This window comes from Lissotriton vulgaris, chromosome 3_1 (assembly GCF_964263255.1).
Source record: "Lissotriton vulgaris chromosome 3_1, aLisVul1.2, whole genome shotgun sequence".
Taxonomy (NCBI): domain Eukaryota; kingdom Metazoa; phylum Chordata; class Amphibia; order Caudata; family Salamandridae; genus Lissotriton; species Lissotriton vulgaris.
In genome coordinates, this window is record NC_141689.1 from 1543282926 (window position 1) to 1543295492 (window position 12567).

Sequence of the window (12567 nt, forward strand, 5' to 3'; positions counted from 1 at the left end):
CTTAGCCTGTAAAATTAGGCAAAAGCATCATTATTCGGCATTACAATTCCCGCAAAGACCCTTGCATATATCATTATATGCAGACGATATGATGCTCTATGTGCGTGATCCAGAACAAAATTTGAACCCCCTATTGAAAGAATATATTAGAATTAGGCAACATTCAGGTCTGCAAATAAACTGGTCTAAATCGATAATAATACCCTTAACGGACTCTACAGTCCCCCATATCACAGATTATCAGCTAGAGTGGCAAGAGGAACCTGTTAGATATTTGGGAGTTTGGTACCAATGGGATCCAGAGGTAGTGATATGCACTAATTATGGTAGAGCAAACAGTACCTTAGAGGAGAACATTGAAAAATGGATTCACCTGCCATTGATGCTGGCAGATAGACTGGCCTTTGGTAAAATGGTTATTCTACCAAAACTGTTATATTTGTTTAATAATATCCCAATAAGACCTCCAGCAGAGTTGTTTCCTAGAATATCCACGATGGTACTTAAGTTAATATGGGCAGGTAAGCATGCCCGGATTACACTACAATACCTGACCCTGCCTTACTCACAAGGGGGATTCAGGGTGCCAGACTTTTTGCTCAATTATTTATGTGCCCAAGCACAATATGTACACTATTGGTACCACAATATTCCCTACCTAACACATGTGGCTATTGAGGAGGGTGATGCTGCGCCGATTCTCCTAAACGCAATCATAACGCACTGTAGTCCCCCGCTACATAACAAAGAAATATTTATGTATTTATTTATTTCTTTTTGAAACTTGTAAAACGTGAAAATCCCCGGAGGTGTCTCGGCGCTACGGACGTGACAGAAAATGGAAGAAGTTATTGATTAAACAGCCAGGTCTTTATTTTTCTTCTGAAAACCAGCAATGGCAAGAGCTAATCTCCAAAGGGAGAGAGTTCCATAGTTTTGCTGTTGAAACAACAAAGCGTTGATCGCCCCAGGAGGCGGTTTCCAACACTTTCCCTACTGTTGCAATCTCTGGAGTTGGAATAGTAATTTTTACCCCTACGCTATCCAACACTTTCCCTACTGTTGCACTCTCTGGAGTTGGAATAGCAATTTATACCCCTACGCTAGCCAACACTTACCCTACTGTTGCATATCTGGGGTGGGAATAGTAATTGTTACCCCTACGCTATCCAACACTTTCCCTACTGTTGCACTCTCTGGAGTTGGAATAGTAATTTTTACCCCTACGCTATCCAACACTTTCCCTACTGTTGCACTCTCTGGGAATAGTAATTGTTACCCCTACGCTATCCAACACTTTCCCTACTGTTGCACTCTCTGGAGTGGAAATAGTAATTGCTACCCCTACGCTATCCAACACTTTCCCTACTGGTGCACTCTCTGGATTTTTGAATAGTAATTGTTACCCCTACGCTATCCAACACTTTCCCTACTGTTGTACTCTCTGGAGTAGGAATAGTAATTTGTACCCGTACGCTATCCAAAATGTATAAAAAAAACATTTGTTTTACATTTTTATTAATTGTTATTTATATTATTATTAGATGTATATACATTTATTTGTAACTTATTATATTTTCATTTATTTATAAGTTATTAAAATAATTTATTAGAGGTATTATTAGAATTATATACTATGTATTATATATTTATTATTATTAATTTTTATTACATTATTTATTAATTTTGAATATTATAATATATATTTAACTGTTTATTAAATTTATAAGTAATATTTTGTTAATATTCCATGTTTTTTAATTTAAAAAAAATGATATTTTAAAAAAACGATATTTTTGACATCTATATTATTTTTTCGATATTTTTGTACTTACCTTGTTAGAGATAGGAACTCGATATTAATGGCATCAATATTTTTGTTGCGATATTTTGGTAGGTAGATATTTTTGTAGTCGATATTTTGTCATAGATTCGTAAAGATACATTGCAAACGTACGAAGAAGAACTTCCCACTGGGTCGAAACCTAGAGACTATTGGATGTTCCTCATTGCATACCTACAAACAAATCAAGTGGACTGAATGTGTATAATAAAACTGTTTTATTGATATACTCCCAGATGGCAAGTTAAAGATGGTACTGGATATAGGATGTTGTAATGCAAAGGTCGCACTGTTTATTGTATAAATTGGACATTGCATGTCTTTAAAATGCCAATAAATAAAATATATAAAAAAAAAGAAATGCTGCACCCCATCCTCTGTGCTTCTTTAGGTATCATGAATTGGAGGCCCCTTCTGCAGTTTAGAAGCAAATTGGGAGTAGGTTTATCGTCACAGGGGCGACCAGGGCAAAAAGTCCTTTACCCTCCCCACCACAGTATAGAGCCTGAGTAAATGCGCAGATGTCATCTATAAAAAGGTCCGTACTTAAATCAGAATAAAGATATGGTCACCTCTAATCAGTTTTTGAGGCATATTCCACAGGCGCCCTGGGTGGGCACAATTTCGACAACTCAGCGTTAACCTGCCTGATGGACATGTTCATTTTCCTAGACCTGATGTCCCTGTACCAATTGGGACACAATATCATGTGAGACCAAGCGATGACTGTATCTGGTAGTACCCAACCTAGGCAGGTGAACTCTCTCAGTATGGCCTCCATGGACATTTTGCGATCCAATTTCACCAAGTCATTATCACTCAGGTGCACGATGACTAGATCTTGGAACTGGAATCCCACATGACCTCTGGTCTCTTCCAATAGTTGTTGAAGCTGTGAAATCCAGAGACCTCAGACTCAGCACCCCCTGATGGAAATGTCTTTCACCAGTTCTGGTTTTGCCATATGGATAAGTTGCAACCTGTACACCGCCTCCGCACGAATGAGTGTCCAAAGACCCATAACACCTTTAAACGCATTCTACTGAAAGAGAGGACAAAAAACCCATGAAGAGATGAACACCTGACAGCTGTTTGAAGCAAACAAGGCACCCCTACTGTAAGTATGTTTGAATATAACGTTTGAAGCAGGATGATCACCATCTGCCTATTCATTGAACCTCCTTTTGGGAGAGGCCTGCCTCAGCTGTCAGGGACTGTCCGGACTATGTGGGGAACACAGTCAGGGACTTGGGCAAGGACTGGGAACTGGGTAGAAAACTTACACAGGAAGAGGAGTACAGCGCTTCCCATGATCATACAGGGAGTCGAAGGAGAAAAAGGGATCCAAAGGGGGAGCCTGTATAAGTGAGCAAGATGGGTGATAATCAGAAAGGAAGGGCACTCACAAGGCAATTTTAGCATTCAGAACAACTACATCCAGGACAAGGGGGGCGGAGCCTGCTCGAGTCCAAGATGGACGCGTAACTCCCGAGCTCCGCCAAGCTGACAAAAAATCCTTAATTATCCTTTGTCCTACGTTTGCTGGAGGCAGAGATTACCTGCCGTAATTGTTGGTGCTGCTTTTCAGCACCCGAGGGCCAGCGGAGAAGGGCAAATCAGGCTGCACATGGGGGCCCGCTGTTTTCAACCCGGCGGGAGAAGCAGGCCGCGAATCACCGGCCTAAAGTAGCTGAGCTCCCCTACAACGTAACCCTGCGTACAGCGAGCTGCCTGATCTACACGCCGCCGGACCTGCGATCCTAGGCGCTGTTCCGACCCTCGAACTGGAGTGACCTGCTGCCCTACCTGGCCGGTGAGAATTGACTGGGGCCAACGGCTGCCGCTGCCTGCCGGGCGCAGGGGCGATCTGGGGGGCACCGGGAGGCTCATCGTGGCGGCCCACGCAGGAGCTTGCCTGCTGGTCGGAAGTGAGCAGGGAAATCCCGGAATAGGAGCCAAATCCTGGTGCAGACAGCGGTGGGGCTGCGGCGAGACCCCACACTGAGTGAGAAGAGGCCATACAGTGCTGAGACACGAATGAGGCGGCAGTTTGGAGGACGGCGGATGCAGCCTTCGCGGGGGGTGATTGGAGTCACCGGCGTTCACAGGAGACCCGCAAGTACACTTGCCCCCACTAATCTGAGTGAGCGGGGGTGGTCGCGGTGGAGTCCCCCCCAGTAAAACAGCGTGAGGGTGACTGTGCTTGGTTGTGGTGCCAAGAAGATATTGAGACACCACCAGACATAGGAAGCCTTCCACCCAACTACAGTGAGCGGAGCAGGCCTGGGGTCCTAGGCACGGAACAGGAGTTGCCCGGGGAACAACCTGGCTCTCAGCGAGAGCATGGGGTGCTATTGCTAACCCGCAGGCGGAACTGGCATTGAGGAACGCAAGTGGGTGGCCACCATGAGAAGGGCGAATTCACACGGAATACCGGCCTGGGTGCTCAAGGCGTGGGGCTCCTGGGGGTCTTCTACGCTCTTGGTCTGCTGACTGGCAGTCACCTCCTCACAGGACCCGCTGCAAACCGCCCCTCACCGGCTGAAGTAGGGAGTACCGTGGTGACAACCCCTCAGCTCCCTGGTTCCTACGTGAAACGGCGGCTGGGTCGCAGAACTCCCTCGAACTTCATAATGAAGAAACCGTACCACAATCATTCAAAGTTACCCTTCGCCCAAACGCGTGCCAGATCACAGGACAGAGGTGCAGGAGGTGACAGTGCGCCTGCTACGCCACCGGAGAAAGAGCAAGACATACGTTGCATGCTGAAGTCCATGGAGAAAGGGGTACAAGACGGTATCTCATCACTGGGAGCCAAGATGGACGCGCTCACGTACAGGAGGGACAAAATGGGAGAAAGGCTCAATAAGCATGCAGGGAAACTCGACATGTCACAGAGGAGTCTTACAGAGGTGGAAGAAGCGCAAACCACTTTGGACACAGAGCACAAAAAACTTGGCAGAGTGCTGCAACTGCTGCAGGATAAGACGGAGGATGTGAAGGCCCGCTCCCGTTGCTGCAATGTGCGCATCCTTTTCCTTCCTGAGACGACTTCAATGGGCAAGATGGAGCCCTTCATCGAATGTTTGCTGGTTACTCTGCTAGGTGAGGAGGTCTTTTCAACGACATTCACAGTGGAACGTGCGCACCGCACATTGGCTCCATGTCCGAAGCCAGGAGCTCCACCACGGCCAATAAATGCTAAATGACTAAATTATAGGGACAGGGACGCAGCCCTACGCCTCGCTAGAGAGAAACAGAAGCTGACGTATGATGGCTCCACCATTTCATTGTATCCCGACTTCACGGCAAAAGTCCAGGAGGCGAGAAAACACTTTGTTCCAATGAAAAGACAACTACATGATCTGGGGATTGACTATGCATTGCTCTACCCGGCAAAGCTGAAGGTCAACAGGAATGGGCAGTCGCATATCTTTAAGGATACGAAAGCATTACAGAAAGCACTGAAAGACTGGGCCAAGGAGCGGAGGAAGACTCCGGAACGAGAATTGTTGGATGAAGCATCAGTTGGTGGTTTAGACGACCAGGATTGAATGGAGCTAGATGTCGGGGGATTTACAGATAATTCCGGCTATGTGGAGCAGCTAGCTGTTGGCTGGCGTGGCCGGGACGAGCTTCCTGAACTGTGATTGCATTGGACTTTTTGCAATCGTTCGAAGCAACCTTCGCCCACACGTGGTAACACCTTGCTTGGCCCTATTGTTTGGGGGTGGGGGATGGGGGGAGGCAGGATCCAGGGCCAGATTTTCACAACCTTGTTGGGGGTGGTCCGCTGTGGGTGGGGCGGGTGGTCAGTGGGGGGGGTTCACTGTACATTGTTATGCAACCTTGTTGGGGGAGTTCATTGAAGGAGGGGTGGGTGGTCTGCAGGGGGAGAGAAATTCAGGGATTTCTGTTTATGCTTAGAGGTGCCAACCAGTACGTAATTGCTACCAGTTATTCCTCCATTGAACAATGTGTACAAGATAGTGTTGACTTCTGTTAAATATGCAGGATACATCTGGTGACACAGGTGTGGGCGCGGGCGCGTGCTGTGTGAGAGCTGTGATGTGGAATGTACGCGGGCTGAATGATCATCGCAAGCTGCATGGGGTGCTGAATTACTTGACTGGACACCACATTGACCTGGCCTTAATCCAGGAGACACACTTACCTGAGAGTAGTCCTAAACTGCGGGCTAGGGGGTTGAAGGAACAGGTTACTGCTGCTGGTTTCACCACACATGCGCGTGGGGTGTTAACATGGTGAACCCGAAATCAGACTTCACACTGACTATGCTTAGGGCTGACCAGAAAGGCAGATATGTTATTTCAAAGTTGTCAGGAAGGGGGATGGAAGCACTAGTCATTAATCTGTACGGCCCTAACTATGAATGCCCCGATTTTTATTCTAGGCTAGCTGGAATCACTCTGGGATTACCAAGCCTGGCCGCCCTGTGGGGCGGGGACTTTAACGTGACTAGATGCCCCGCTGCGGACCGCTCGAGTGGCCCGGCCAGACAACAAGCAAAGGCGGCTAGGGAACGGGACAAAATAATGATTAGCAAGGATCTGGCTGATGTGTGGCGTAGTCTGCACCCAACGCAAGGGGGATACACACACTACTCGGCCTTCCATAACATATCTACACTCATTGATTACTGGCTGGCCCCGATGGTCTGCTTCCACAGATACGCAAGTGTCAGGTGCTGCCCCGAACTCTTTCCGTCCATTCTCCCATATTGATAGAGTTAATGAAGCTGAGGAAAGTAATCCCCCCATTCCTATGGAGATTCCCACCCTATTCCCTATTGGACCCAGTCTTCAGGGAGGAGTTGCACGTAGCGATAGAGACGTTCTTTGAAATGAACATTGGATCTGTTGATAGCTTCCCAATGGTGTGGAAGGCGTTTAAGGTCTATATTAGGGGAGTAGCTATGAGCAAGCACTCAGGGGTACTCAGCTCAATTCGGAAAAGGCTGGCCAGCCTGGAGCGTCAATTGCGGAGTGTGAAGCTCGACAATTAACTGGAGACTCTGATGCTGACAGAGAGGAAATGAAAAGGCTGCTAGTGGACTTCAGTCTGAGGTGGATGCAGAAGTCAAGCACCTAGGCAAATATGATACAGCTAGAATATTTGGGGAAAGGGACAGACCTGGAGCGACCCTGGCCAATATGGTGAAACAACAACGTCGGAAAATCACGGTCACTGAAATCAAATCTAAGGAGGGGGTTGTGCGTACGAGAGAGGTAGAGATTGCACAAAGATTCAGGGAATACTACACTGACTTATATGGCTCCAGGGTGACGGGAGGTGAGGAGGACATCTTAGACTACTTGGAGCACATTGAACTCCCGTTTTTATCTGACGTACATAGGAAGTTTTTAATGCACCCAATTGAGCGAGACGATATTAGGGATGCCTTGGGCGGGATGAAGGCGGGAAGTGCACCGGGGGCAGAGGGGCTGACGGTTAGCTTCTATAAGACATTCTTGGATCTGTTGCTCCTCAGCCTTGTTCGCGGATATGTGCGAGAAGGGGCGGATGCCGGAGACAATGAGGGAAGCATTAATTGTTGCAATACCAAAGCCAGACAAATCCCCAGAGGAATGTAGCTCATACAGGCCTTTGTCGCTATTAGATGCTGACACCAAAATATACGCTAAAGTTCTTGCGACAAGATTGGCTCTGTTGGCCCCGGAGCTGGTGGCGCTAGAGCAGGCGTTGTTTATGCTGGGAAGGAACATTACCTACAACTTGCGTACAGTTTTTGGAACCATTCACCATACACGTCCAGAGGCAAAAGCGATAGCAGTGTTTTTGGACATGGAGAAGGCCTTCGACTCAGTGGAGTGGCCTTTTCTGAGAGCGGTCCTCTCTAGACCACGACATGGCCCGGTGTTCCTGCAGAGGGTGGCGGTGCTCTATAATGACCCGGCGGCACATATTAAGATAGGGAATCATGTCACAGAACCCATTAAGATTCGAAGAGGCACTCGGCAGGGTTGCCCATTGTCGCCCACACTCTACGAGCTGATCGCGGAGCTGATCGCGGAGCCATTGGCACGAGCGCTGCGAGAACACCACTCCCATCGGGGGCTGCAATTCCCTACTTACCAGCTAGTCATAGCAACTTATGCAGATGACACCCTACTCTATGTCAGGGGGCCGGAGAAGAATCTGGCGTCACTCCTGCGGGAAGTGGTGAGATTCGGCGCACTATCTGGGCTAACTGTTAACTGGAACAAATCCATAGCATTCCCCATTACTGCAGCCACTGAGAGGTTTGAGATGGAATATCCGCTGAGGTGGACCACTGACCCTATACGTTATCTGGGGATACAGCTCCACACTGACTCGGAGATGGTATTCAGCGAGAACTATGGCAGGGCCATTGCCCGCCTAGAAGACAATGTAGACACATGGATCGGATTACCCCTTTCCCTGATGGGCAGAATATCGATAATGAAGATTGTGGTCTTGCCCCATCTGTTGTATTTATTCACTAATATACCGATGGTCCTACCTAAATGTTTCTTCTCACGCCTACAGTCGCTAATGATTAAACTGGCCTGGGCTGGTAAGCAAGCTAGGGTGCAGTGGAAAATACTAATCCTACCATACCATATGGGCGGCTTGGGGGCCCCGGATTTCGAACTATACTACCGTGTGGCGCAGGGGTGCAATTACATAGCTGGATACATGACGGAGGGACGGCGCCGTTTATAAAGATGGAAGGTCTTTTTGCCGCGCCGCTACAGCTACCAGCCAATGTCTTTGAAATGGCGGACCAACGCACGGGACTGCTTGATTCCTTAAACTCACCTAGACATGCCTGGCATGCTGTACTACAGTACCACGCCGGGGCGATATTATACTCTCCGCTGATGCCCACATCGTGGGCCATTTGGTTGGCCCCATGCAGGGAAAAAGGGGTGATTATGGCTTTGGAGACCTTGGGTGTCCACACGATGGGTGACATGTTTCTTGACGGTACTCTTAAGACACTGACGGATGCGACAGCTCAGGAAGCACAACCCACAATGCTGCAGAGCTTTCAGTATCACAGGGTCAGAGAAACCTGGCGGGAACAGTTGGGTGATGACTTGCAGGAACCCCCAGAACTCTTAGAACTTACTCACGTAATTAAGTCGGATGCCCTGAGGAAACTGGTCTCTATGATGTACAAGATTGCCATAGCTGAAAGAGAGGCCGGGTACAATAAGATGCGCTTCGACTGGCAATGCGACTTAGACATGATTATTGATGACGACATGTGGCGTTATTGCTGCAGTAACACGAGATCCGTCTCCCTGAACAGTAGGCACAGACTGGGGCATTTTAAGTTCCTAAATAGAGTATACCACACCCCGAAGAGGTTACATCGGTTTGGGCTACGCAAGTGCGCGACATGTGAAAGGTGCAAAGTGCAAGGTGCAGGGTTTCTACACCTGGCGTGGGAGTGTCCAGGGGTACAACACTTCTGGAGTAAAGTATTTCGGGAACCGAGCAGCACACTGGAGACGGAAATCACACTATCCCCGGCGCTGGCGCTACTAGGTTTTTCAAGAACATTGCCGAAGGCACAACGTAGGATTGTGGAAATGGGTATGCTGATAGCAAAAAGAAGGCTAGCCATATGCTGGATGAGAGGGCCCCTCCTCAAGATAGAGCAGTGGACAAGAGACTTGACTTACTGCTGCACGCAGTCGAAGAACTATAGTGAGCTAATGCCGCTTAAGAGTCGGCCCAAACATTTTTGGGGACTGTTTTTGGAATAGAGGAGGCGGCTAGAAATGACGGCCACTAACAACGATGATGACTGCGGGCCGGAATCCCCCCCCCCCCCCCCCCCCCCCCGAGGTTGTGCTTGGCATGGACACGGGCAGCATCCGCTCTGCATCTGGGCCTACTTGAAACACCACTTAGTCAACGGGTCCCTACATGGTATGTCAACTGGTAGGATAATGCAGGTTTAACCGGGCAAGATATGGTGGGCAGATACCTCTCGTTTGGGGTTGTTTACACATAAAGGTGGTGTATATGTTAATGATAGCAGGTAACACAGATTTTCAAAATGCGAAGATCCACGATGTCCCGTTGTGTAATGCCGCCCGGCCTCTGGGATGTGGGCTCAAAGGCTGTATGAGGCTCATGAGGGTGTGGGACTTTTATCACGGATATGTAAAATGGGATATACTGTGTTTGTATGCAATGTTGACACCGCAATAAAAAAACTATATAAAAAAAAATACACCCAGGACGAATGTGCAAGACACATTTAAGAAACAACATTAACAATAAAGGGGAGTGTGGATAAAGCACTAAGGAGCTCCACATGGTATGACTGAAGCTCAGTAAGTTTCTTACCCCCAATTGCTGTTGCAGATACTGACTGCAAATACACAAATGTAGGATATGCATGCAAAAGCATGGTCTGTGGAGCTTATACATATGGTGAGGTTATAAATATAACTCAAGGACAATACTCACAGTGAACAAGAAACAACACCTAGTACTCAGCTGTGCCCACGGATCCTGGCGATCAAACAGGAACACGCAAGGCAGTAAGAGCAAGAGGGTAGAATTAAACACAAGCACAATAGACAAGGAGCTAGCAAGGAGGAGTGCTCAAAAGGAAAGGAAGGAAATCACAGGGCACACTTGACAGAAAGCAGGTAACAAACATACAAGGAAACAAAAGCAAGACAGCAGAATAAGAAGACAGCAAACTAGGAACTGGAACCAAGGAATTGGGAAGAAAGGCAGGGACTGGAAAGTAATATACAGAAGTGTGAGGGTACAAGGGTATACTAGAATAGTGCAGGTTAATGAATCAAGAAAACAAAGTACCATAGAAGGCAGTGCTGGGGCAGGGACACAAATTGAGCTAAAGCTCAGGAGTCTAGGTAGCACTGCAGGCAGTGCTGGGTCTGGAACAGGGAATTACTATAGCTAAGGAGTCAAGGTAGCACTGCAGGCAGTGCTAGTACAGGAATAGGGAAATTCTAAAGCTTTAGAAGTCAAGGTAGCACTGCAGGCACTGTTAGTACAGGAATAGGGAATTACTAAAGCTGTAGGAGCCAAAGTAGCACTGCAGGCAGTGCTAGTTCGGGAACAGGGAATTAGCTACAGCTCAGGAAACAAGGAGTCAAGAGAGCACCGTAAGCAATGCAAATCAGGAACAAGAAATAGCTGAAGCCCAGAAATAAAGAATAACTATAGCTCAGGAACTCAGAAAACAGAGCACTGCAGGCAGGGCTAATTCAGGTACAAGGAATAGCTATAGCTCAGGAACTCAGGAAACTAGGTAGCACTGCAAGCAGTACTAATTCAGGAGAAGGGAAACTGTTGCAGTTCAGGAACAAGGAATACTAAGGCTCAGGGGTCAAGGTAGCACTGCAGGCAGTGCTAATTCACGAACAAGGAAAACAGCAGCAGGTCAGGAACAAGGCATAACTAAAGCTCAGGAAACTCTGGAAAAAAGAATCGGTCTCACTGGTAAACAGCTACAATGACCATCACTGGGCTGAAGGGAGCTTGGGCTTAAAAGAGCTCTAAGTAATCGCATGCATCAGGTGTGAGCAGGCTAGCAGCAGCCACCCACAGGTGAGCTGAATTCCTCCACCCATCTTTGGCCTGCAGACGTGGAGACAATGCAAAATCAGTCTGACCCTGTGCCTCATGGGAATAATAACAGTCCAGCCCGAACTGCCAGACGGCTGAAGACGGCTGTAATGCCAGAAACCGGTCCTAGGAAGCTTGTTTCCGGTCCAGGAAAGGCATGGCTTGGCAGTTCGGGCTGGACTGTTCCCATGAGGCACAGGGTCAGACTGATTTGCATATGGCCATGTCTGAACTGGAGTGGCAGAGTGGGCTAAAGAAAGGTGATGGATTAAACCCAGAACTGTTGACTGGGTGTGAGTGTTTGATTGGTTCAGATGCTCCGTCCATCACCACCCCCTTTTGTACCGCTTTGTTCGCCATAAGTTGGCAGGGTATGCTCAGATGTGAGTCCCTTGCTCACTTTGCCACTGTATTCAAGCAAGCCTGGCTGAAGATTGCTGTAATGCCAGAAACCAGTCCTAGGAAGCTTGTTTCCGGTCCAGGGAAGGCATGGCTTGGCAGTTCGGTCTGGACTGTTCCCATGAGGCACAGGGTCAGACTGATTTGCATATGGCCATGTCTGAACTGGGGTGGCAGAGTGGTCTAAAGAACGGTGATGGATTAAACCCAGATCTGTTGACTGGGTGTGAGTGTTAGATTGGTTCAGATGCTCCGTCCATCTCCACCCCCTTTTGTACCAGCTCGAAGACCAGCCTATCCTGCCAATTTTCTGTGATACAGGTGTTTTCAATATTGTAGCTGACATTGCTATGAGCGATCCAGTAGAATTTAATGATCTTTAGCTAATGATGGCCCTTTTCCACATGAAAAATGTTAAGCTGTGGTGCGTAAGGAAGTTATCTCCGTGGATGTGGCATCAATGATGCACTTATTGAGGCTGAAATCTTTGGAAGCAAAACTGTCTAGTCAGTATTGAGCGGCATACTCATCATATCTGAGGCTAAAAAATCATTGCATTGGAATGCTTTCTAGAACAAGAACGGCAAATTAGGTTTTGCCTATCTTATCTCAGAAGTGAACAAAGCACATGGTGCACTTCATTCAAAAGATATAATCCAAAGCCAGGAAATGTTCACTATACTCAGTTCGAAATCAGA